The sequence below is a fragment of the Acomys minous genome, assembly GCF_964271855.1.
Source record: "Acomys minous genome assembly, chromosome: 6".
NCBI classification, from domain to species: domain Eukaryota; kingdom Metazoa; phylum Chordata; class Mammalia; order Rodentia; family Muridae; genus Acomys; species Acomys minous.
Genome location: NC_140487.1, coordinates 28007710 through 28033459, shown reverse-complemented (window position 1 = coordinate 28033459; position 25750 = coordinate 28007710). Strand labels below are relative to the sequence as shown.

Below are 25750 nucleotides of genomic sequence, written 5' to 3'. Positions count from 1 at the left end.
TTCTTTCTAAATTCTACTGCCAGGTGCTGTTGCAAACACTTCACTGTACAGCATTTTGTTTTTTAATATATCCATGTTTTTTGATTTAGTGGCATACGTAATGAGTTGTATAAGCACGTGTGTCTTTTAAATATCAACATCCTTCTGAAAGAACCGGTGGTCAAGTATTTCTGTAGTTTAAGTGTTCTGGCTGGGTTACAAAAGAAAATAGTTGTAAACAATTTAGCATAAAATATTAAAAGAGAATGCAACATTTAAAGCATTCTCTTTAATTGTGTCTCGCTTCATTTTACTCAGTCCTGGGTTAATATAAAGTTAGTACATCAGGGTGGAAAAAAATGAATGAAATTTTAGTTTTGAAACTGAATATAATGCATTTCTAGCCACAGCATGGAAAGCTGGGGTTTTTCCTTTAGGATGCTATCGGTAGCTTGCAGTCTATTGAAGCTATTTCCGTGTGCTTCCCCCCCCCTCCTTTGTGCCTACGTCACCGATTTAAGGTATTTATTTATTTAATTTTTAAAAGAAAAGGTTCTGTGAAGACCTGCTAACCAAGAAGTAGGGCTAGAGGAAGATTAGCGTGGGACTGTAAAGGGGGAAGCTCCAAGGGGCCAATGTGCTTTCAAGGGATGATAAAAAAGAAGAGATTATCTCAGCACTTCCCTAGAATCTTTTTCTGCCTAAGAAATTTGGGAGAATGCGAAAAAAAAGCAGCAGCCCAGCATTCTTGAAGGGGCGTGGCTTCTCTCAAGGGGCTGTCCAATCGAATTCCTTCAGAGAGTGCTATCCCGAGAAGATTGATGAGCGTTGCTAGGAAACAGGAGCGTCTCCCTCCCTGCTGACCCAGAGATTGTGCTGCACAAGCCTCCCCAGGGGCTCGCAATGTGCAGTTGAACCGCGTGTGGGGCAGAGCTGCGTACTGTCTGTCCTCCCGGGTTCACTCGCTCGCATTGCTCCTTCTTTCGCTGCCTCCTCCAAGTGTGGTCAGCCTTTCACACAGGGACCACCAGAGAGTTCTTACTAGGAATGACAGTCGGTCCCTGCCCACCCGCGTGCCATCATCAGCCTTAGCAGAGCTTCAAAGTTGGAGCCACCTCCCTCTCTACCTCCCCACGCCCCTTCCACGCCACTGCTCCGAAATCCACCGACCTTTGCACGCATTGCCTAAGGGCTGCAAACCTTAAGGCAGAGAAGCCAGCAACCCCGCCCGGCTTTCTGTATTGTAACCCTTCAGTCTAGGTACAGTAGCTTACTGAAGATTCTGCAGATACACCCCTATAAACGGAGGGAAGAAGGGGGAGGGAAAGGAAGAGAAGGAAAGGAGAAAGAGAATGAGAAGAGGAATGTCAGAAGGTCCGTGCCTCTCTGCTTGAGTCCCAATCAGATGCGGCTGTTTCAGCCTGGCCAAGGTGAAGGAAAGTTGCTTCTGAGCCTAGGAAGTGGGTTTGGCTGCAAAGAGGAGGAGGGCGACTGAGCTCTGAAGCTCCCCTCCCTTCTGCTAGAGACCACTGGGTCCCCTTCTTCCCAACCTCCTCCTGCTCTTCTCCTCTAGCCCTCCCTTTCCCCACTCCTCCTTGACTCAGAGGCCTGGATGCTGGGCCACCGGGCAGTGGTCCAGCGCGCAGCCGGGCGGGGGCGGGGGCAGGGGGCACTGTGACAGGAAGCTTTGCGCACAAGTTGGCCATTTCAGGGGCAAAATAAGTTCTCCCTTGGATTTAGAAAGGACAAAGGCAGCAAGCTCCCTCTTTTGTGTCGGATGAAGAGGACCAACCATGAGCTGGAGCCTGGGTGCAGGCTCACCGCTGCCGCTACCACCGTGGTCAGCTTCAGTTCCTGCCAGGAGTTGACTGTGCGAGGTAAGCAGCCCCGAGAGGGACGTGTCCCTCTGGAGGGTGCCCCAGCTAGGGCGAAGGAGCTCGGGTGCCGCGTGGGGCAGGCAACGCGAGGAAAGTTGAGGCAGAGCACGGACCAGTCTCTACATATCAGCCGGGGGCGGAAAACGTGGGTCACAGGAGCAATGTGGGTGTGCGTGAGCTAGAGTTTGTGTGTTGTGTGCGCGCGCTACTAGAAAGGGGCTGATTTCAGAGCATCAATCTGCAGCCAGAGAGCGAGAGGTACAGGGACTAATAAGAGAGATAGTCTCCTTCACCAACTGCCTCCATCCAGCTCTGTGCTGGGCTCTAGATTTCCTTTGCTTGGGGGGTTTATAAGGCTTTGTGCACAGGAACCCTGTGATGTGTGGCTGACACACTGGTAGCTCCATGTGGGTGTGGAGGTTGGCAGGGAAGGTGGGCAGAGGTCAGCAGGACCCCCGGATAAGCAGACAGGTTCAACCACCGGCAAGCTCGCTTGGAAATCAACCCTAACTCGCTGCCCTTTGCTCTTTTTTGACTTGAGACAAAAAGAAAATTCAAGAGCCAGACTCAAAGCCTATCTCCTCATTGATCCTGTTCCATTTTCTTATCTGACAGTGAGATAAGTCGGAGAGGGCGGGAGATTCGCTTTCCAAAAATAGACTAGGTAATATATCCAATAAGCTGATGTCTTAGGAATTTCTCTTAGATCTCCTTCTAGTTCGTCGGAGAGGTAACAAACATGTAAGGGTCTCTAAACGGTGTAATACTTTCAGAGAGCTGTTTCAAGGGAGTGAACGCCTGCTTTCAAAATATCTTAGAGTACTGCAAATTCGGAAGACAAACAAAACTCCACCTTTCTCAAGATGTGTGTTCAGAAATTCAACTAATTTATTTATAAAATAGTTCTACTTGTGTTTGAACAGTAATAGATATGTTATAGATATGCTTACTGTATACATACCTAGTGTGATACATTGGTACAATAAAAGTTATTAAGATTTTTATGAGTTTAGTGTAAAGCACCTCAGCAGGAGGTTACTTAGAGTTTCTTTGCTTGAATTTGTGTTCCTGGCCCCCAGGACTGCTCCTTTAGCAACTTTGTTGGGGGGATGGGGTGAGATAACATCCCTTTGGAAATATTCATTTACCTGTCTCAATATTTAAATTAGCTTTGGGCTTATCTGATCACAATCTGAAGTTGCTACTTGAATTCTGTTATATCTATAAAATGTATTAGATATCAGCATTTCCCAAAATATCCGGATTTTCATTACACTGGATGCTCATGGATAACAATTCTAACCAAAGATATCCAGGAAACTTTGGTTAGCCATTATATTTTATAATGCTATTTGCCTTTTTTCTTTCTTTCTAGAAACAGTACAATACGATTTAACAATCTGAAAGCTAATGTGCAGAGGACCTTAATAAAGTGGCATTTTCCACTTTGTAACAGCAATGTCTTATGTTTATGACAATTACCACACCTGCAGGTTTAATCTGTCCACACATTTGGGTTCTGACTTCCCATCAAAAGTACACAGATATTTTGAATGGCTATGTCCAGGCCTTTCTTGCTTTACATGCTAAGTGATACTTTGTGTGTTTGTGATGCCAAATGGAAAAATAAAGAAAACAAAGAAAGAAAGAAAATTTGAAATATATTCTAGCATACATGAAACAAAGAGAACTGAATCTGTGTTTATTGGGTCTAAAATAATATGGCAAGAAAACTTTGTATTGTTAAGTCCTACCTCACACACCCCCCAAGATGGTGCAGAGATCTACTTCTGTAAGCAATATCCTTACCATAAATGTAAAATTTAATTCATTTTTTTTTAAAAGAAAGATCTACTTCTCCATTTAAAGTGCATAGTACTTCCCAATTGTATGTATGTTGTCATTAGATCAAGAAAAGGTGTGGTAAGACTAAAGATTTTGTGTATGTGTATGTGTGTGTGTGTGTGTGTGATGTGATGTGAATCACTGATGTGTGTATAATGGCTATACTTTTAAAGTGATAGTATACATATGGCGGGATATATAAGCCATGTTACTTATTTCAAGATTGCCTAACATGAACAACACTTCTCTGATTTCATGTCATTGAAATTGAAATGGGTAAGCGGAACACATACAAAGATAGCACAAAAAGTGAGTGATCTTCCTCTACGTTATAATTTAATATCTGTTGAATGAAAGATTTGGGCCGTCAAAAGGTCACCTGTTTCACTTCTCTGCTGCATGGCAGGTGATCGATCAGAAACACGCAGTCTAGGATTATCGAATTTTGCAGGACTCATAGCAATGATAACTTACAATTTCCTGGGGAGCAGTCTCCTCTTCTTTGGGCTCTAACTTTATTTTCAACTTAAATGATCTCTCTTCCTTGTGTCCATTCTTGTAAGCATGAGTCCCCCAATGAGCCAGGATCCTTTGTGAACTCTTGCTAGTACCTATCAAGATGCAGCCCATCAGCTTAGGAATGAAATGTCCCGATTTGTTTTCTGTACTCAACATCACCTCACAAACTCACCCAGAAAAGGCCAAATATCTAATTTCTTTGGATGAAAGAGGAGGGCAGCTTACATTTCTACAGGGTGGAGTATGGGCAGAACAGCAGGGGAATACTTGTCTTCTCCAGAGTCAATCTCAAAAAGGGGGGTAACTGATGTTTACACACAGTTTTCTCTCTGCTGTGTTATGCTGAGTTGATTGTTCATTTCCACTTTTTTGAAACTCTGCTAAACGCATCCAATTCTGCATTAGATAAATTTGCTCAAATTGCTCTCAAGAAACAGAGTAAAATGATGGAAGATTATTTGCCCAGACTAAGCACACAAAATGAGTACAATCATAGTAACCGAGACCATGAAAAACCATGAGGTCATCCTCCTTCTGCCACCTCTAATGTAGGCTGGGTCCCTCAAGCATTACTCTGTTTGGAGTACTTTAGTCCACTGTATGTCTAAACAGCTCTTGTGATGACTTCTTCCAGAGTTTATGAAACACTATTTCATACTGCAATGGTTCTCTCTATTAAGAATTTCATGCTATTCAAACTAATTCTTCCATTATTCGAATTTTTCTTATTGCTAAATCCTTATCATTTACTCCTCTGGGCTATTCCATCTTCTTGTATTATTTAAGGTCATCATCCAACATGTATACAGGACTTATAAAATACGTAGTAACAAGAGAACACATAGTGCCAATTCTATAGCCACATCTTTGCTCAATAATATATGTTTTAGGCCATTCATATGTATGTGTGTGGCCATGTGTCCTAATAATTTATCTGATTAATGTAAGGGATGGGAAATTGTCTTCTCTGGCATCATTAACCTATGCGAATATCCAGATGATTCTAAGTAATGTTCTGAGTGGTTGCACATTTATGATATATTTTCATTGCAAATTTGTTGTCAACAGAGCCCTGTCACCGCCCACACTACAAGGGAGTTTTCTGACGTGCTGGTCTGATGCTCCAATGATCCCCAGAAGCTGTTGTCATGTAAATTCCACTACTGAAATGATTTGCATAATTAATGGAATGTGCTAAGAATGTAAGAGTGTATGTAAGTTAGTTGTGTGTTAACACAGCATAGAAGTTCATTTGAATTTTGCAGTGGCCACCTCATACCGATACAAACTGAAAAATGCAGAATTAAGAACACATTATTCAGTGTTCTGTATCATGAAAAGCAAGCTCACATCATGCATTTACCAACATAAAGTATATTTAGGCTTATATGGAAGAACCATATGTGAAGGTTACTTTAAAAATGAGACGCCTGAAATAACCACAAGGGGGAAAAACAGGATTTTATTTTGTTCACTTAAAATCTGGTTCCAAGACATCTATGTGTAGGCTTCTTTAAGATTGTCTAGCAAACATCTTGTTAGCCTCACTCTCCCACTCAACTGTTTCTCCCGGTCCCAGGCACTGAAATGCAAGCTTTTACTAGACAGTAGAGGAGCAAATGACTAGGAAGTTCCTCTGAGGTACACTTGGCAAATCCAGAAGGTGGCTGTCTCTGAGTGAGGTGAATCAGCAGCCAAAAGCAGAGTGTGCTTCTGTCTTTATACCTTGTTAGCCATTAGAACTACACAGAAACATCCGTACAGAAGGGGCTATTGGAAAACTAACTCTGTTTTTAGGGGAATTGCGTTAGGCTGTATGGTGCAAAACAATTCTTAAGTCCGTATTCTCCCTTCTGAAGTCCTCAAATGTTTTCACAGTGCCATTCATCACACAGTGGTGAGTACCCTCAAAGTGATTTTCCTTAGAAACAAAGGGAAAATCAATTTTCTTGGTATAGGAAAAGTAGGCCATTAATGTATTTGTGATTTCACCCTGCAACCATAGAGGCATTCTAAGAAGTGACACTCTACATATACTGCATTTTCTTACCAAATCAGCAGTCCTGCTATAGAACTGAAAAATTAAACACTGTACTTTAAGAACATACATACACATAGAAAATGTTCAGGTCTAGTCTCTAACAAGTCTATACCAAGATACCGATACCATGTTGCCAAACAAAGCAACGTTGTAGATGGTAGCTCACAGAAAATATAAGCAGTGCTCATGTTTTGTTTCTTGTTAGAGTGGACTTTTATGAAGATTGCTCTTTCTTTCTCCAGGAGAGTCATTTGGACAAGCATAGATATTCACTAATCACATGATGATTTTCAAAATCTAGATGCACAGTTTAAAAAAACTTATAACCAATATATACACTACAGAAACCCTAAGACCAAATGTCTAGACCAGTCATGAGTTTTACAGTGTGTGGAGTAGTTTTGATGAAACCCTCTATACAGCTATAAAAGTTGGCTCTTAGCAAAACAACTGATGAAAAGCATATTTATTAGTCGCTATCTATGAACAAAATAAGATACAGGGTATGTGGCAAGGACACAGAGGTTATAACATATAAACAAAAGCTTTACAAGCATGTGTAAAGTTGAAACTGCTTCAAAAATTAACTTAGAAATTCTTGATTAGAAAAGAATAAGGAGCTAAGAAGGCTTTTTTTTTTTTTTTGGTCCATAAAAAAAAACACTTGCCAGTCAAGCAGAAGGGCCTGAGGTCCACCCCCAATGTTCATATGAAAACTTGTAATCTCAGAACTGGGAAAGCAGAGACAGGAGTCTCCTGTTCACTTTCTGGCCAGTCAGTGTAGCCAAATGGGTAAGCTCTGTGTTCAATGATAGAATGTCTCAAAATATAAGGCTGAAAAAAATTTAAAGAGGCCAGGAGACATGGATCGCTCAGATAAATTCACACAAGCACATATATGCACAAACACAGAAAAAAAGTAAAAAAGTAGAAAGGAGTTATCAGAGTTATCAACCAAATTAAAAACTGGCCTCCTTTATTTAACATGTTAATTTGGATTTAAGACATAAGTACAGACATACATTTACACACATATTGTCTCTTTTTTTCTCTTCACCTCCCTCTCTGTTTCTCTCTGTGTGTCTCTCTGTCTCTGTCTGTCTGTCTGTCTGTCTGTCTGTCTCTCTCTCTCTCTCTCTCTCTCTCTCTCTCTCTCTCTCTCTCTCACACACACACACACACACACACACACACACACACACACACACACACACACTTTATAGAAATACTATGCTAGATTCTGTAGGAAGACAAAACCAATGACATGTGCTAATAATACTTCATTATTGACCATTTAACCTGTGGTAGTTAGTTTACTCTTAGATAGCAAGAATCGTCTTGTTTATTGTTACAAAAACTCGATGAGTCAAGACAATACTATGAGCTACTCACCCAAGTGCAGGTTCCAAACTTATTTTGGAATCCAAGAATCCAAACTTATTTTAACCTTAAGGTAAACTTTGTCAGTTATATTGAAAAATGTATTGCCACCCAGTTTATATTTCCTTCCCATGCTTCCTTTTATTCATAAATCCTTTTTGAGATTCAAATGAAGGGGCATGTTTCCAAAGGATGGGAAACAAAGGGCAATGAATGGGACCCAGAAAACATAATTTACCCCTAAACAGAACCCTCCCATAGAATAACAAAATATGGTGGAAGAAATAAACTGAAACACGATTTATAATTAAATGTGTCTAAAGAAAATCAGAGAGTTGGAACTATCTAGAAAGATGATAGATTTGTTAATAAGCTGAGAAATAAATACCAGTTCTGAAAATGTGAAAGAAATAAATTTCCTGGAGCTGATTTCAATGAAAATCACCATCTCATAGAAGTAAATACAGTGACAAGAATCTGAGCCTTTCTGCTCAGATAGGTTAAAGTGTGTCTATGTCTCTTTTCTTACAATCTAATTATTTCCCCATAAACAAGCTGGGAAAGATATGTTATAGACTAGTAAAATATTGAGATGTCTTTGCCTAGCTGGAATCCTAACAGTTCATCTTCATGTAGTGTCAATATTTTATTCACTGAGGCATTTGTCCATAATATATCTAGCAACCTGCAACTGAAAGGGCTCAGATAGTCTCAATCTTTTAACATACTGAGAATAAGAGAAATAAGGGGCCTGCTCAGTCTGTTGGACTGTCCTATAAAAGATCCCATCTCAGATTCTTTGACTTGGATGCTTTCTCACAAAGAAGAAACTAGTTGTCTTATCTGCATAAGTTTATACCTTTTGTCACAACACTAAGGGCCTGAAGCATGAGTCTTAACTCAAAGTCTTTCTTAGATTGTGATTTATGCTAAGATATTTCTGTGAACTGAAAAAAAAGGAGAAAGAGAGTGTGTGAGAGAGGAGGAGGAGGAGAAAAAGAAGGAGGAGGAAGAGGAGGAGGGAGAGGAGGAGGGAGAGGAGGAGGAGGAAGGAAGGAGGGAGACGGGAGGGAGAAAAGGAGGGATATCCCAGATCTGTCCCTCCATCTGGTGGAAGCTGTTTCCTCTGATTGTTAACAATACATAGCAGATAGATTATTAATAATATTTTGTATTTTACTTAGCAGTTTCAAGACACCATGTGTTAGTGAATACAGCATAGTGGAAACTGCTTTCAAAAAATATGTCAAAATACATGCCAACTTGAGAAATGGCAGTACAAGGTCAGAAACAGTTGGAATTTGTATCTGCCTCAAGGAGAAAATGGGATCTGAGGAATATAATTAACTGTTTCTATTTTGAGACATCTTTTTTATTTTCATGAAAAATCAGAGACCCTCTATTTGCTGATTCCTTAATCCCAGTGATTTATGCCAAACTTGGGGATAGTGATGGACAACCCTTATAACAAGCCACAATGTGAGGCTCAGACACATTTGTCCAATGACCAAGGCCTGCCCTTTGGGAATATATTTGAGGACTATTTGAAGCTCTACTTTCTCAAACTATCTCTTCTGACATATGCCTTGGCTCATGAAACACTCCAAATTTTAAGCTAAGTCTCTCATCCAAAAAGTACAAAACCTACATCTCTAAATCTATTAGTGTACATAGTCTCCAAAAGACTGAATCATCGGGGTTGCTTTTCAGAAAACTAGCCTCACCTGGTTTGGTAGGGATGGTTAAGGAATATTGAGTTCTGCCTTCTGTCGATCTGGCTTCAGAAGCTGCTAATTTGAGATGAGGTAGGCCATCACTTGAACAAGTGAAGCTTTTGCCAAGCGAAGGATTCAGTGACATACAGCACTCACCCTCCCCAGGTTTCTCCTAAGATCCTAACTTATGCCTTTCTGTCTGATGTGGAAAGGTACCAGTGGCACCTCAGATGGAAGAAGTTGGGATCTTCAGGAGGAGAAGAGAGAACGCCAGCTCCAGCCTCTGTCCTAGCACAGAAAACAATCAAGTTTGTCAAGGGTGGCAGTCATCTCTGCCACAAATAGCACTTAGCAAAAATGGCCCACAAAAGCCAACATTGGGATCACTTTAAAATGAAGACTATCGGCTAGACACAGCCCAGAGTAGTGTCAACAAACAGAGATGGCACTTGAGTTAAAGAATCTACATATTGAGTGAGCTTCAGATTATTCATGAGAAAAAAAAATGCAAGTTTGAATCCCAGCACTGGTGGGGGTCAGGGGCAGAGGTAGGCAGATCTCTGTGAGTTTGAGGACAGCCAAGGCTACACAATAAATTCTGTCTCAAATAATGATAATAACAAAGATTGATGATGATGATGATGATGATGATGATGATACAAGTTTGAAAAACTTTCCTCAATTAGTCTTCTCAGGACACTATAACAAAATGCTATAGTAGCAAACAATTCTGGACACTAAAGTGTCCAAAGTCAAATTACCACCAGATTTGCTGTGTACCTTCTTTTCAATAGTATGCTATTTTGCTATGTCCACACATGACAGGAAGAGAGAACTCTGTCACCTGGATTTAGTAAGACACTAGTCCTATCAACAAGAACCCTAGCATTAGTATAGACCTCATTCAAGGCTATGTCCCAAAGACCTCCTCTGTAGATATGTCATATTGAGGGCTAAGGTTTTCACATATGAGTTTTGCAGGTACTCAAATATTCAGTACAAATCGATTTATCGTGGTACGATGGTCCTACAGAGAACATTCTGTGAACTGCTTGTACCAAATTATTTACCACATCATTCTAGTATAATCAAATTAACCAGTTGTCTAAATTCCACAAGCTGAGTACTTATTAATTAAGTTCAACTAACAAAGCAGTTATATGAACAGGCTGACTGTCTCAAATTCTATTCTCATTGCAAAGGCATTTATTCTGTTGTCTGTAGTAAATGCCTATAAAATACACAAATACAAGGAATCATCTCTTTATACAGTTTTATATGAGAAAACCCTCTCCCTTTCTTTACTCTTCAATTTTTACTAAGATATTAAGTTATTATATAAAAGAAAAAACTACTGACACTTTAAATAATTCATTACTGAAAACATCACTTCTTTTTTTTTGAAGATCAGAAACCTGATTTGCTTTTATCCTCTTCAAACTGAAGCTGTCTTTATGGCTATATTTTTATAATTTAAAGGACATGGGAAAGTATTGTTTTATCGCAATTCTCCACCTCCTCCAGATTTGCAGGGCAACAGGGGTGGGGAGAACCTCATTTGGCTACTTACATTTTCCACTCAGCTTCGACTGTGTTCAAGTGAATGGTTGCTTAGCTGAGCTTGGCAGACCTCACAAAGATAGTTTCCTAAGCAGCACTTAGCACCACATGGAAAAAATGCTGAAGAGAGAACGAGGGCTGTGCCACAGAGGGTGCAGCAGCCTCAGGCTGGGCCACCAGCTTCTGCCCCCAGGGAGTCTCCATAGCCCTACCTTCCCTCTAATTCATTCAGGGAGCGACAAGAGCCAGACCCCCAGGCTTCCGGACATTTTGAAAGTCCAAGAATCTCAGACATCACTTAATAAATAATGAATTATTTAAAGCTTTTACCTGTTCAAATTTACACTGTGACTCCTGCAGAGCCTGGCCTTCTTGACCTTTTTGTTTCTTATAGGGCCACTTAAAGAGCAAATGTAATTCTACAGGAGCCTCCCAACATGCCAGCCTTTATATACCTAAAGCCAAAAGCCACCTGAAACCATTTCTTATGCTCATAGTTCCAGATTCCAACAAGGCCACACCTCTCAATAGAGCCTTTGGGGGCCATTTTCACTTAGTAATACAGAATTCTTGCCTAGCGCATATGAGCCCCCAGGTTCAAGCCACAAAAAAATCCTCCCATGGGAGAGTCTTGAATAAATACCTGGCATTTCCATTCCGTGCCTAGATCCTCAAGCAACTAAATGGAAACCCATCAGTCAAAATCAGCTTCCTAGCGGACTTCCTCAATACCAACATCTGCTGTCTGTTTTTACCCAAGACAGGCCTTGTACATCAGTGTAGTCACAACTTCATTTTAAATGTGTTTTCTTCCTCCTTCCTACAAACCTATAATTAAATTTAATTTCACAGTCATCAAAGTCTATGATTTTTTTTAATCGGTCTTATCAAACTTTTATTCAATACATTTATGCATTCTTATGTAGGCCTGAATAGTAAATTATGTTTTGGCAGGCATAAAATATAGGTAGAATAATAAGCAAGCTGATTTTTATTTCTCACTTCTTATTTAAACCTTATTTAGTAAAATATGTTTGTGTAATAAAGTAATGAGAAACCTTAGCTACTAAACAGTCTTCATTAAAAAAAATAGTATGCCTAGACCAATATGATGATTGAAACTTTGAAAACTGCAGGTAAATATTTTCTTCATGACAGCAGGAGATGTCATGATTTGCATTAACATCTAGAAAAGAAAGTTTACGTGATCCCCCTGGTTATCATCGGTGCTTCTTTGTAGCTGTTACTGACTCCAGTTCTGACCTCTGCAAAACTGGGATTGGAAGGAGATGGTTAGAATATGGGATAGAGCTAAAGAAGGGATGGGCGGACTATGGGTAGGAGGGTGTGGCGTGGAAATGTCCTAGCTGGCAGTCTTCACATATTCTGTGACCCTAGAGTTTGAAGGTTAAGTCTCAGGGTGTATGAGCACACATGCATGATGGGGATTCCTTTCCACCGCTGAGGGAGCAGCACCTAAGTCTCCTGACACCGTTTTTTCTTTTGTCTGACCATAGCGCCTCAGCTCTTGCTCCATCAGTGGTCCAAATCACATGGTTCCCATTCTTGGGACCCTAGTGTCCATCCAGCTCTCACTTAATGGCCCGAGTTCCTATCAGTTATGTTCAATCCACAGGAAGTACTCACATACTGTTAAGCTTGAGGGCCCAGCTGATGTATCAGTATCTCTTTACTCCCAACCCTCTACTATAGCAGCTATATGGCTGGTTCTCTTTTCTCCTCTCTATTTCCCAGCCTGGAAGCAGCATTAGCCACTGTTGCAAATCCCATGCTCTATGACTCTCAGAAGCATTTCCTAATTCTGCTTCCTTAGGACACAAGCAGACACATTAAACTTACTTCCTTAGCTATTCACCATTCCCTGCTTTGCTATGAAGTCCAGGAAAGGTACCAGTTTTGCAACAAATGCTCACCGTGTTTAGAATTACATGTTAACACACCCGCACACACACACACACACACACACACACACACACACACACACACACACACAATTACAAGAGTTTTTACAAAAATAATTTTTATTATCAACATATGCGTAATATACAGATTATAGGGTTCAGTGTGGCAGTGTCACACATCCATACATTTATACATCCATGGTATCCATTCATTTTATTTCTTTACAGGACTCACCAACCCATACTCTCCCCTAAAGTCCTTTTTAATTTCTTTAAGAAAATAAGAAACGGGGGCTAGACTGATGACTCAGAACATAAGAGCACCTGTTGCTCTTACAGAGGACCAGAGTTTGGTTCCCAGCACATATATGTTAGCTTACAACCATCCATGGCTCTGGTTCCAGGGATCTGTTGCCTCCTCCTGACATCTAAGTGACTTGCTACACACACACACACACACACACACACACACACACACACACACACACACACTCTTTTGCAAATAAAAATTCGTTTAAAATGTAACAATTGTTATACAAAATTATAACTGTTTCTAACTATTAAAGACATTTCATATGGAGATTGCTCTATCAAGACTTATACAAATCAGAGGCTAGAAACTTAAGATGAGTTTATCTTCTTGATCAGAATCATCTCCAAAAAGGTCTTATAACCTTTTTTGTAAGTAAATCTATAGTAATAAATGGAACATATAGCAATATGGAATAAATATTTCATGAGTGAATAAATTCTTTTTTAATTTTTAAAGTTAATCAGTGTGCACATTCCATGCTGAAATATTTATGTAATTCCTGCCTTCATATGTTGTACTTTAAAAATAAGAATTGTTACATTTTTAATTTCAATCTACAAATTATGCTATTTTCCTGAAGGCATTTTTTAGCTCTAACAAAATAATTTCATATGAATATTTTAAAAATGTCATGAAGAAGTGACATCAATCCAATGAAGTAAATCTTTAAGTGTCTGCTACTTTCAAGGCATTAGATGATGTATTGAGGTCAGAGAGAAGAGTACATCACTACGCATGTCCAAGGAGCGTAAAATCTCACTGGAGAGAACCAACATATGCAAATGTAACTATGGCAATAAGAATGTTTAGGATCTACACTATGAGGTCAAGAAGCTCGTGATGCTTCTTCTTACCATAACTAAGAAAGGCATCATGGAAATTTTGCTTGTATATCCTGGACCTTGAAAACTTGTTCAGATGTTAAGACGGGCCACTCTGGGCTTATGTAAAGGTGGCAAAAGCCTGGGATTTCCATGTATGATTTGTTTTTGTTAAAGGGTGGGGCACATGAAGGGTCAACGTAAAAGGGAAAATTCTCACAGAAAATGAAGGAATGGGTAAGATTTCTCCTGTAGGCAGAGAGAAACCTCTAAAGGCACTTGAGCAACAAAATCTGAAAGCACACTATGAAGATAAATATGAGGAAATAAAGGCTTGGGAGGCAGGGAGATGAGCTGGCAGGTTATGGCAACACTCCAGGTGAGAGGTAATGATGACCCAAACTAGGGCAGTGGCAATGGGAATAGAGAACACGAAATGAATCTAGTAGACATAAAGATGAATAGTGCCTCGTAGGTAGGAATTAGCTGTTGGGTAAGAAGCACCAGCCAAAATAAGTACGCTAATCATGCACCCTTCCAGCAACAGAAAAGAGCATGCTATATCAACTCTATTGTTTAATAAAGTTAAATGGAGGATAGTTTTAAAAGACCATTCCTCCAGGAAGTATGTCAAAGAAAGATGTGTTTAAGATGAAGGCCAATGGCAGCAATGCACAGGAGTAGTGTCGACACGTGAAAGTCAGAGGTAGGGTCATCAATTTGAAGCTAGCCTGAGCTACATAGGAGACCCTGTCTCACAAAGCAGAGCAGACATGGCCATGTAAATCTCCTAAAAATGAGACAGAGGAATAAAGACCAATGTGTTCTGTAAAGCTATGACTTGATAACATTTATTCCTAGACAGTCACCACTGTATGTCCTTGGTGCTCTACAGAGAGTCACTTACAGGCATATGAGACTCTTTGTCATCAACTACCTGGTAAAGCAAACAAAAACAAAAACAAAACAAAACAAAACAAAAACCCAAAGAGTCAACAAAGGAAAGCAAACCTTCTAAAAATACAAGTCAAGATGTTATTTGCTACTTAAAACTCTCCAAAGAGTTTTCAATGCTTTTGGGACATTCATAACAGTATTTACGTGTATGTCTTAATGTCTGGTCCTTTGGGCTCACCCTTCCTGTTTCAGTCAAACCACCACCACTTGTATCACTGTCTTTCTTTTTCCCTCAGCCTCCCCACAGCTCTGTAACCTTCCAGTGTACTGACTCCCTCCTGTCCGTTCTTCAGGCTCTCTTCAGTGCTGTACCCTTTCTGGTCTCCTAAACTGTTGTAGGTTAGTCCTTCCTGGCTGCACGCTCTGATCTCCCTGTATCTCTTTCGTCACACTCTTGTCTCACCACTGAAGTGGGACTGCTCACTCACGGCTTCATCTCCATTACCCAAAGAGCCAGCACTGCAGAGCAGAAGATCAATATGTATTTACTGAATAAACGCAGTAGTGGTTAATTAAATCATTCTGGGGCTCATTTTACTCATCTTTAAAATTGTGCTATTGAGCTTCGATATTTCTTCTAGCCACACAATTCTTATAAGTAAAGTTTGTCAATAAAAAAGCATCCCAACTTAGCACCTGAAGTCTGAAACAGTAGCCGTTATACAGGAAAAAGCTGATTGCTAGATGTAAATTCTAAGTTTAATTGCTATCTAACTATTTGTGTTACTAATAACAGTCAGAGATGTTTATTTTTTGTACTCAATTCTGCATACATTCTGTCTACTTCACTTTAAATATGAAGAATGAGAGATAGAGAGAAGTAACCATAAAAAGTAAGAAGTTGAGTAGACTTTCCATAAAATTGTCTGATTCTAGTCTTATTTCCTCTTTAGGTTTTTTAAGGACAAAGTACATTTTATGTATTTTCATAGGAATGGATCCCTAAATTACATTTTACAAAAGTAATGGCAACAAATGTCACCCCAAGGTGGTTCTACTTATCACTAGCTCTGTCTCAATAGTTGTCAAGGTAAAATGCATGTTTCCACATACATATTTTATACCATGTTCTTAAGACCCTTAGAAAGATATCATAAGCAATAACTTTTATTGAGTGTTTAAAATAGGCATGTTTCTAGGCACTGACATGCTAGTCTAACTAAACAGATTCATGTAATCTTCAGCATTACCTCGACGATGTTGGTGTTATTATACAGAGGCAGATATTAAAGCACATTTCATATAGACCTGCCACCTGGAGCCAGAGTTTATGAACATGACCAGCTTACTGTACCATCCCTTTCTGTGACAGCATCTCAATTCTAGAATGTAAAATGGACACCTAATAGGAATAATGATCCTACTCTTTGATTGAAAAGAACATTCTCCACAGTTGAGTGGAGAGTGGGGTCTGACTTTCACACATACTCTGGTGCCTCATATTTGACCATGTCCCCTGGAGGGGGAGACCTGTTGGCACTCAGAAGAAGGATAACAGGTTACCAAGAAGAGATTTGATACCTTATGAGCATATACAGGGGGAGGAAATCCCCCTCAGGAACAGTCATAGGAGGGGAATAAGGGGAAAATGGGAGGGAGGGAAGAATGGGAGGATACAAGGGATGGGATAACCATTGAGATGTAACAAGAATAAATTAATAAAAAAGAAAAAAGAAAAAAAGAAAACAACTAAAAACCTACAGTTATGCTGAGCTTAAAAAATTAGTTTGGCCAGAATTTGATCGATTTGGCAGTGTTATTGAGAACATATTTAACTGTCTATGTCTTAATTTGATTTCAAAAGCGGTCTAATTTCAGTAGCTTGGAAGTCAGGCGACCTAAAAGAACCATTAGTAATGCCTTATTTCTTTATTTTTAACTATGATTTTCTTTTGAATTCCAATATTTGTCCACCTTATAAAAATGTTTGTTTGTTTGTTTGTTTGTTTTTAAACAGCGTCTTAAGCCCGACAAGTGCTTTCTATATTTTCCCAGGGAAAATATGCAAGAATTTAAAGCAATTAACACATTATTTCCATATTAAGTAAGGGGATAAAGTTTTTCATTCTTTTTTGTAAAAGAAAAACAATATCCATGCATAAATGAGGTCATTGATGAGAAAAAGAATTGGCCTGCTTTGGTCACTAGCCTGTCCAACTATCCCAACAGGTAGATTTCTATGTAGCTAAGCCTTGAATTGATTTATTAAACTGAGTTTACGAGTGAAAAAGGAAGAGGTTCTGAGGAGGTAATTACAGGAATACAAATCAGGAGAGGCAACTTTGAAAGAATAGTAATTTCCCTACTTGAAACTGACCGTAAGTCCCTAAGAGGAGAACAGAACAGCTGAAAGCGGCCCTACTCTTCATTCAGAAGTGATCATGAATTAATTGTGCAGTTCAGCTGAACTTTGCTTTTCTGTGTATCCAAGGAGAAGATTTCTCACAGACTGAGAATTTTTGCTTATTTGTAATATATACTCAATATCTAGAGATAGTGCTTGACACCACGTGTGCCTCAATTCCCAAAACAAACAGAGAGGGAAAAGGAACTAAATAATCTTCCAGCAAAAGGGAGAGAGAGCGAGAGGAGGCATGGGGGAGAAGTGTTTTAGAAACTTTATGGAGATAAATTGGTTTTAAACAGTCGCAAAGATCCTTATTGACGTCAAAAGCCTAACGATAAAATCAAAACTCACTCATCAATGAAAGCTGTGGCATATAAAACTTCATTGATTTGATTATAAAAGCACTTAGTATAAATTGTACCTATATTTGAGTATTAACTGAGCTATGCAGCTACAGCAAAGAGCGAATATAAGCCTTATCTGATAAATTTCAACACTGCTGCCTATTAATTTTTATACTAAATAAAAGCATAGAATCCTGACTTATCCAAATAGGGAAATGCCATGTGTGGGCATGCCATTTTAGTTAACTAATTAATATTAACCTTACCTTGCTAATTGTATAATTTATTTTACTTTTCATGTACTCTGTTATTCTCCTTTGCCACAGGATATATTGAGTTCGTATGTCAAGCCTGACACTGTTCTAAACAATTAAGATAGAACAACAAAAACAAAACCAAACAAACAAACAAACAAGACCTAGCAAAATCCCTTCAACCATAGGCCACTATTTGCAATTTTAAAACTACACATTTTCAACTTAGAAAAGAAGTGTTTGCTATTTCAGGCAAAAATGAAAAAAAAAAAAAACTGCATAGGACTGGACCTCAGGACTCCCTGAAATCATGAATGGAGGGAGGGCCTGAGCATTCAACACTACTGACAGATGGTGACCACAAAGGGAACTCTCAGGAATGGAGCCGTTAATAGACTGTGATATGGTAAATCCTTCTGATTAACCTATTATACTTTGGCACATAGACCTGTTCCTCCAGAAGTGCTTGTTCACGGTTGTGTGCAAGAATTGTAGTTTGTTCTGGTAGTCTACAATATGACCTCAAGTAGTTCAAGGTCTATTTGAGGATAATTTGTGTGGAATATGATATGTGTACAGCTCACTTGGTAATCATAAGCACAATATAATTCAGAAGATATTCATCAGCATCTAGATTCAGAACACAGTTTTCTCATGCTCTTTCCTTGAGGTTAGAAAAAATGTATCCTTATGAAAATTAAATATTTGATGACATTCTAAAATTTGTATTACAATACTACTGGAAACATGGAAGGACTCTACCAAGGTTTTCATAGCAAAAACCAGTTTGACTGTCAATGTTTCTATGAAAGTTACAAGTTATATTTTTTTTTTTTTTGAGGCAGAGTCTTGGCTGTCCTGGACTCACTTTGTAGACCAGGCTGGCCTCGAATTCACAGAGATCCACCTGCCTTTGTCTCCAAGTGCTGGGATTCAAGGTGTGCGCAAAGTTAGAAATCTGTCTCTGACATGGACTCTGATAACAGCTTTTTGATCACATCTCCCTGGCAGGACTGCCTTGCCAGGCAACAGAGGCAGAGGACATGCACAGCACAGTACTGATGTGACTTGATGAGCCAGTGGAGGCAAAAGGGTGCTTCTTTTTTTCTGAGAAGTAGGGGAGGGGAGAGAGAGGAGAGAGAGGGAGGATGGAACTGGGAAAAGAGGATGGATGGGACTATGACCAGGATGAAAAGTGAATGAATGAATGAATGAATGAATAAATTAGTTAATTAATTAAAAGAAATCACCATTCATTAGTAAACTGACTACTATAATTCTTCAATAAAGTGGAATAAGCCAGTGGAGATGAGCCAGTAGAAGGAGTTATCCCTAAATATGAGGATATGGTTATTTGTTAATAATCAATAATCTTTAACTAGTAATTTTAAATTTAATGATAGGCCATTAATTATCTAGTAGCAGATAACTTGGGGTAGGAATATAAACAAGAAAATACAAAGGACCTAAGATCTCATATAATTTTTAAAAGATGGTGCAGATAACTAATGTTTTAATCTTAATGTACTATAGGCCTCACAATGTAATAAATATAAATATAGATAATATATAATAAAGTATTACACTTGGAAGATACTCATTAGACATTAAAGCGAGTAGTGAGTGAGATAATTGACAAGCCTGAATTGACAAGTGTCATGAAAACAAAGAAAAGAACATTTCCAGGAAATAAAAAAGCTATATGGGGTTGATAGAGGGACAAGTTAGGTGAGAAATTTGATAGCATCACAGTATTCATAATCATGAAAGTCACCAGAGGTTACATAGAGTAGGGTCATAGAAAGCTAACTGGAAGGCTGGCAGGAGCATTGAACTTCAGGAACTAGAGACAACTGTTCATCCACTGAGTAATTTTTCAAAGGTTGGCAAATAAATGAAATATCTAGAGGGAAATACAGATAAAAGGAAAGTCTATAAATATTTCTTCAATTTGACTGAATTATATGCGATATGGTCTCCTAGAGATGAGATTGAACAAGTGGTATTGGGATCACGGGAAATATTAAGATAAATCAAAAGAGTTTTATATGAAAGTGTTTATAGTGTCTTAACTTTACAATAATGGTAAGCTATATAATACTCTGACCTGTGTAAAGCTTTTTGCCTAGAGGAAAAGATAGTCATTCATCAAATATCTCAATGAAACACATGTCAAAAAAAAAAAGAGAGAGAGAAAGAGAAAGAGAAAGAGAGAGAGAGAGAGAGAGAGAGAGAGAGAGAGAGAGAGAGAGAGAGAGAGAGACTCACTACTAGGAGAGTTTACTACCAGAGAAAATGGCCTTCATCAAAAATGAGAACTGGAGACTTGGGCGTCTCACTCAGAAAACTGCTTGCTTAGCAACCACAGGAATCTGTGTTCAAGTCCCCAGCACCCACATAAAAAGCTGGTCACAGAAGCACACATCTGGAATCCCAGACCTTTGAGGGCAAAACAGATGCCTGAGGCTCACAGATCATTCCTCTAGCTGACTAGTGTGCTCCTGCTTCAGCGAGAGGCTTTTCTTCATAATAAAGTGGAAGGCAGGTGAGAAAGGCATGAGATGCTGATTTCTGGCTTCCACATGCACCCATGAGCATGCATGTGTATTACACACACACACACACACACACACACACACACATATATATATTACAACTGAATATGTAAGAGTTGACTCCATAAAAAAGTGGACAGAATCACATTGCATTCCAAGGAAATGAATATCCAGGATTATATATCATGTAAAAGGAGAAAAGCTTAAAGACCGGAACACAGAATAGTGGGCAGCAATGTGTGTGCTTTATACTAAAATGAATAAGAAACCATTTCAGTGCCTAGAAAAGGATCATCCATTCTCTTATTTAAAATAATGATACAATTCACAGGAATGTGGAAAATAAAGTAGACTTAGGAACCAGAATGGATACATACAGATTTAAGTGACTTACAGAGTACAAAAAAGAATATGTGGGGAAGAAAGCAAGTGGATGATTTCATGGAAAAAAATAGTAATTAAAAATAGAAAGGATTTGATGTGTGGAGTATGGGTAATACATAGTATCTTGACTTTTGCACAGTTGTTTATGACCTATGCAACGAACCAGTCAAGCAACACAGCATGGAAAGCCCTTTTTCAAAAGAGCTCAAACATCACTTATGGATTAGAAGTACAGATCAAATTCTAAACATTGCTTATCTCAATTGTTTTTGACACTCTAAAAAGAAACAAGTCATTGTTGATGAATACCCATTGTGCCCTAGGGGTTTGGGAACAAAGAGTACATTCAAAAGCTGTGTTAGGCTCATCCAAAAGAAATAACAAAACCCTCTCCACCCAGTACAGCCTGCACAGCTCTGGTGCAAACAGATGAAGGCTACATTTGCCTGTGAAACCCACAGGAGCTGATTCACCACCACAACTACAAGATTCAAGTGCATAGTCTTAACATACTGTGCTAGTAAACCCAAAGCCATGCATTAGCATCAATTTCATTCTGGCTAGAACCTTCTAGAACTGAGGAGCAGCAACAGAATGGGCTTGGAAAAGCCTAGATACTTCCACTTATATGACAGCTCGCAATTTCTATACAAAGTTGAGTTTTCTTCTTATTTCTCAGCTTTCTGGGAAGAACAACAAAAACTAATTTATGTCTTAGAACACGAAAGTTTTATTGTAGGCGTCACCATTGATTGTGGTAACGGTGAAAGTGTGCTTAGAAAGACACATTTTTCATTAGTCAAATTTTATCTACTATATGAGGAAATATATTGTGCTTTAGGTCTATTTTCTTCCACGATTGCCAAATAATGCACCCGAGAAAGAATCATAATGAAGTAGGTGAGTCCCATATGTAGCGCTAGAAGAGCATGTTGTCCGTTCCATGATGACCTCTTATGATGTAATGGAAAACGTAAGAGATTTCTCCAGTCCTCCTCACAATGTGGCTCAGATCATGGAAAGCAGCAACAACTGTACAGGTGCCCTGCAGGGCTAGGCAATTGCTAGGTCATCATTAAATGTTAACAGGGACTTACTAAGGCTGCAGAGAACCTCCACCTACAGCAGTGTTCACAGCGATATTTGCCTTTGCTCTAACATAACAGTATCTTCCAATCAGCCATACTAATTCAACTCTCTTTTTTATAATCCATATGAATATTAATTGAAAGGCCCCAGTGGGCAATGCTTTCAATTTCCTTACAGAATTTTAGATTTTATTGTGAGTTGCAACACTCTTCTTTACAAATCGTCTCATGTATTCTTCTGCTTGTGAAAACTACATGTGTGATCTACAAATTACGAAAATGAGAATTTTCATATTAATTATTTCTTGGCACAAGAAAGCAAAACAATGCAGAGACGTTCCTGGCTCTCTTTATGCTGAATTACTGTCGCTTTTATAACTTCTGCACTGCAGAGATTACAAAACTGATGCATATTTTTAAATGTTAACTCAAAGTGTCAGACATTTGCTTATATTCTGAAAAATTTTAGGAACAAATTTGAGGACTACACAGCAACGTGGGCTGGTAGACATATTTTCTGTCATTCACATTTTATGAATACTCTCACCCTCTAATCATTTTTATCTATATTATATTGTAATCTCAGAGCCTTGAAGTTGGAAATAAGAACTTGATGTTAATGTTAATTACAGGGACAAGTTGAAATGTATTTTAACAAAAGCATGAGATATTGAAAGTCAAATAATCCCTGTAAGCTTTTTAAGCTTCACTTAATAAGCAGAAGAAGCTAGGATGAAATTTGGGGAAATAATAACCCATTTTATAGAGAAAGAATCTGGCATCTCACACCAGGAAAAATTTCTGTTCAGGTTTCTTTTTCTCTATAAGATGCCTTGGCCCTTGAGGTAAATGGAAACTCTTTCAAGAGATCATGTTTCATCTTATAGGCAAAATATGATTCTGCAAAACATCATCTCTGTCAGAATTAATACGCTTAACCCTACAAATACTACAAACCTTTATAGAACTAATATGTTCAATTATATATGGTTGTGGATTACCCTTAACATCATCTAAGCACATAAGGACGTTAAATAAGAAGCTTTGTATCTAGAAATGGATAGCCCTTTCCAGAAGTCACCTGAACCAGAGTTGCATCTTTGAAACCAGCTTCTTCTTCCTTTTTCTTTTTTCTTCACAGGCTGCAATTAGCTCTTCAAGATTCAGAATCTCTTTTCTCTCCAAATCAATTGTGGTGTTCAAACCAGCTGTTGTCCTTTTCATGAGTAGCGGGGGAAAAAAAGACTAATAAACTGATGAGCTTAATGCTTATTATATCAGATAAATTAGGAGGCTGGAAGATGCAGGTCCACTGAGCACCTCTACCTGTTCTCAACTCCTCCATTTATTCCACATGGGTACCTACTCCTGGCAAGTTCTCCAGTTAGTGAATTTCTTGCCAAAATCCACATCAGATATTTTGTTGTATAACTTAACTACCCAGAATAAATCTTTGACGCTGAGGTTGTCATAGGAGACTATGAAATAATATGAGTGGGAACATTTATATAAAGCATATTTCTTTCCGGAAGTTTGATCTCATTTTCAAGCTCAGTGCCTCTGACAGGAAGAAGGCAGCAGGAAGCAACTTATCAAATCAAAGACTTGTAGATCATCTCTATTGCAAATGTCAAAATCCCTCAAAATTATTTTGTAAAATGAGTGATGTTCCACCTCTGCCATGGAACTAACAATGCCGTGCTTGCAGATCTGACCTAAATAGTGGAGATGCCTGACTGCCCCAGATTGTTACAAAATTAAAGGCAAAAAAAAATAAAAAAATAAAAAAATAAATAGTGGATGATTCAACAGGATCCTTACAGCACAGTATGGGGAAATACCTGTGGCTTAAGATAGGCAGTGTTGCGTGTTTATTGTTTTGCCTTTTTTTTAAAAGGAGTACCAGTGTATATTATAAGAGTCTCAGTTTGTTCTACAGGATTTTCATTAGCCTGCTACCTGCCTTATGTTTCTTTTGTCAAATAAAGGTAGAATGTTTTAATAAACACTTACCAGAGCTTTGACATTAGATTATTTTTCTATTTGACTAACCTTGTGTAGAGCCACAGCACAGCATTTTAGGAACTCTTAATGAAAACCAATATTCCCATTCCTTTATTATGCTCTGAGAAGGCTCTTTCATGATGTAGGGGTGCTATGATGTAGAGGTGCTATGATGTAGGGGTGCTTGGCAGAGTTAAAGCCTGTCTCATGCTCATGTACTGACTACTGTTTTTATGTTACTCACTCCTACCTAACTCCCAGAAAATTTTTGCACATTTTCATTGGCTTATCAAATGCTCTCTTCTTCAGAGATACCCATTTCAGGGCAAAGACATGCACCTTGTAATACCACGTAGTATTTCTCTCAGGTTACAAGCTCTAAGAAAGACTTCACTCACAATACCCACTCTCCCAAGTCTTCTAGTCACTTTCACCCAATCAATAAACAACAGGCTCTTTAAGCAGACACTGGAGGGAGCCAAACTGTTGGCTTGAAGGGAAATCGGGGTAGCTAATCAGTGTACTCCCACCCCCCACTTTTTTTTTTGTCCTTGCTTTCTTGTTTTTGTGTTTCATTCCCAACCCATCCCCACCTCATATCCAACAAGCTGGACCTTGTTTTATAGGAAGCTTTTAATGAGTTTATGAATACAAATTAGAAGCTGGAGAGATCTCTTTAGGCTTCTAACTCAGATTCTCTCATCTTGTGTGTCTTTAGTATTTGACTTCTCATCCTATGGTACCCTATTCTAATTACTCTGCTTAGTTATTATGCTTAGTTGGCTGTGCTTCCTCAAGAGACTGTGAATCAACAACAACAAAAAGGATAACTGAAGTATCAAAATATTTTGAAGTTTGTTTTTATTATATAGGCTACCATTTATGAACAAACTTAGGCAGTCAGGTTTGCATTGACATGAAAATGGACACTTCACTTACAGGCAGGCTAAATAAGTACTAGGGGAATAATTCTTTCATTCATGTTGGCTTTAAAGTGATTTAAATTAATTCTAAACGCCACCTCCACGGCCCATTGGATTGGTTTAACACCCTTTGATGGTGTTGTTTGGGCTTTTCTCTCACATGCTAATGAGCCATTCACTTTAGCTGCCACAACTTCATATAATCCTTCTGCAATTCTCACACTTTCTAATGACCCTTTCTCTTAAAATGCAGGAGGGCTTGGGGAAGAGGAGGAGGAGGAGGAAGAAGAAAAGGAAGAGGAAGGAGAGTGGAGGAAGAGGACTGCTATTAGATTAGTATCAATTTACCCCAGGAATATGATCAGAAATCAGAAATGTGTGGTTGGCAGCCCTCATGCTGGAAGAGCAACTGTCACTGAGAAACAGATTCATTTATGCACAGGCTGCCTCTCCACTCAACCAAGAGCAAAGCTCATGGCTCCCTTGAAGCTTAGATAATCATCAGGAAGTGATTCTAGATCTTAAAGGAAGTATGCTTCTTGAGAGCCTAACCTTTTCTTTAGAGATTCCTTCAATGTGACTTTTACAAATGACCAAAAATTAATATTATCTTATGGCTTGGTTGTTCATACCTGTAGGGAAAGCATGGGTTCAACCAGATAAAAAGAAAAGAAATAAGATGCTGTCTTATTATTCCAAAAGAGTGAGCATTGCTCCTCAGAGTCTTCAAAGACTCTCAAGACTTAGGTTATTGATAACTTTCTGAAACAAATCTGACAATCATCAAACCTAATTTTTCTATGGTTTTCATATTCTTAAAATACTTTCCAGATCTGTAGCTATAAACACTTAAAAACATCATTTTAACATGCTTATTTATTTATTTATTTTTGTCTTTAAGGATTCTTATTTTGCCATTTTT

The 25750-nt window shown here is 38.7% G+C and overlaps 1 protein-coding gene across 2 annotated transcripts in view; it reads left to right on the top strand.

Annotated features, from left to right (window-relative positions):
* The first annotated feature begins 931 nt into the window (after window positions 1-931).
* Window positions 932-25750, top strand: part of GRM3 (glutamate metabotropic receptor 3) — a 213888-nt gene continuing 189069 nt past the window's right edge. The window contains exons 1-2 of one of the 2 annotated variants that reach the window (XM_084784384.1): window positions 932-1409; window positions 1720-1856. The gene's annotated coding sequence lies outside the window, so the exon portion shown is untranslated. Of the gene's footprint in view, window positions 1857-25750 lie in introns of both variants that reach the window. The other variant, XM_084784383.1, reaches the window with a different exon arrangement.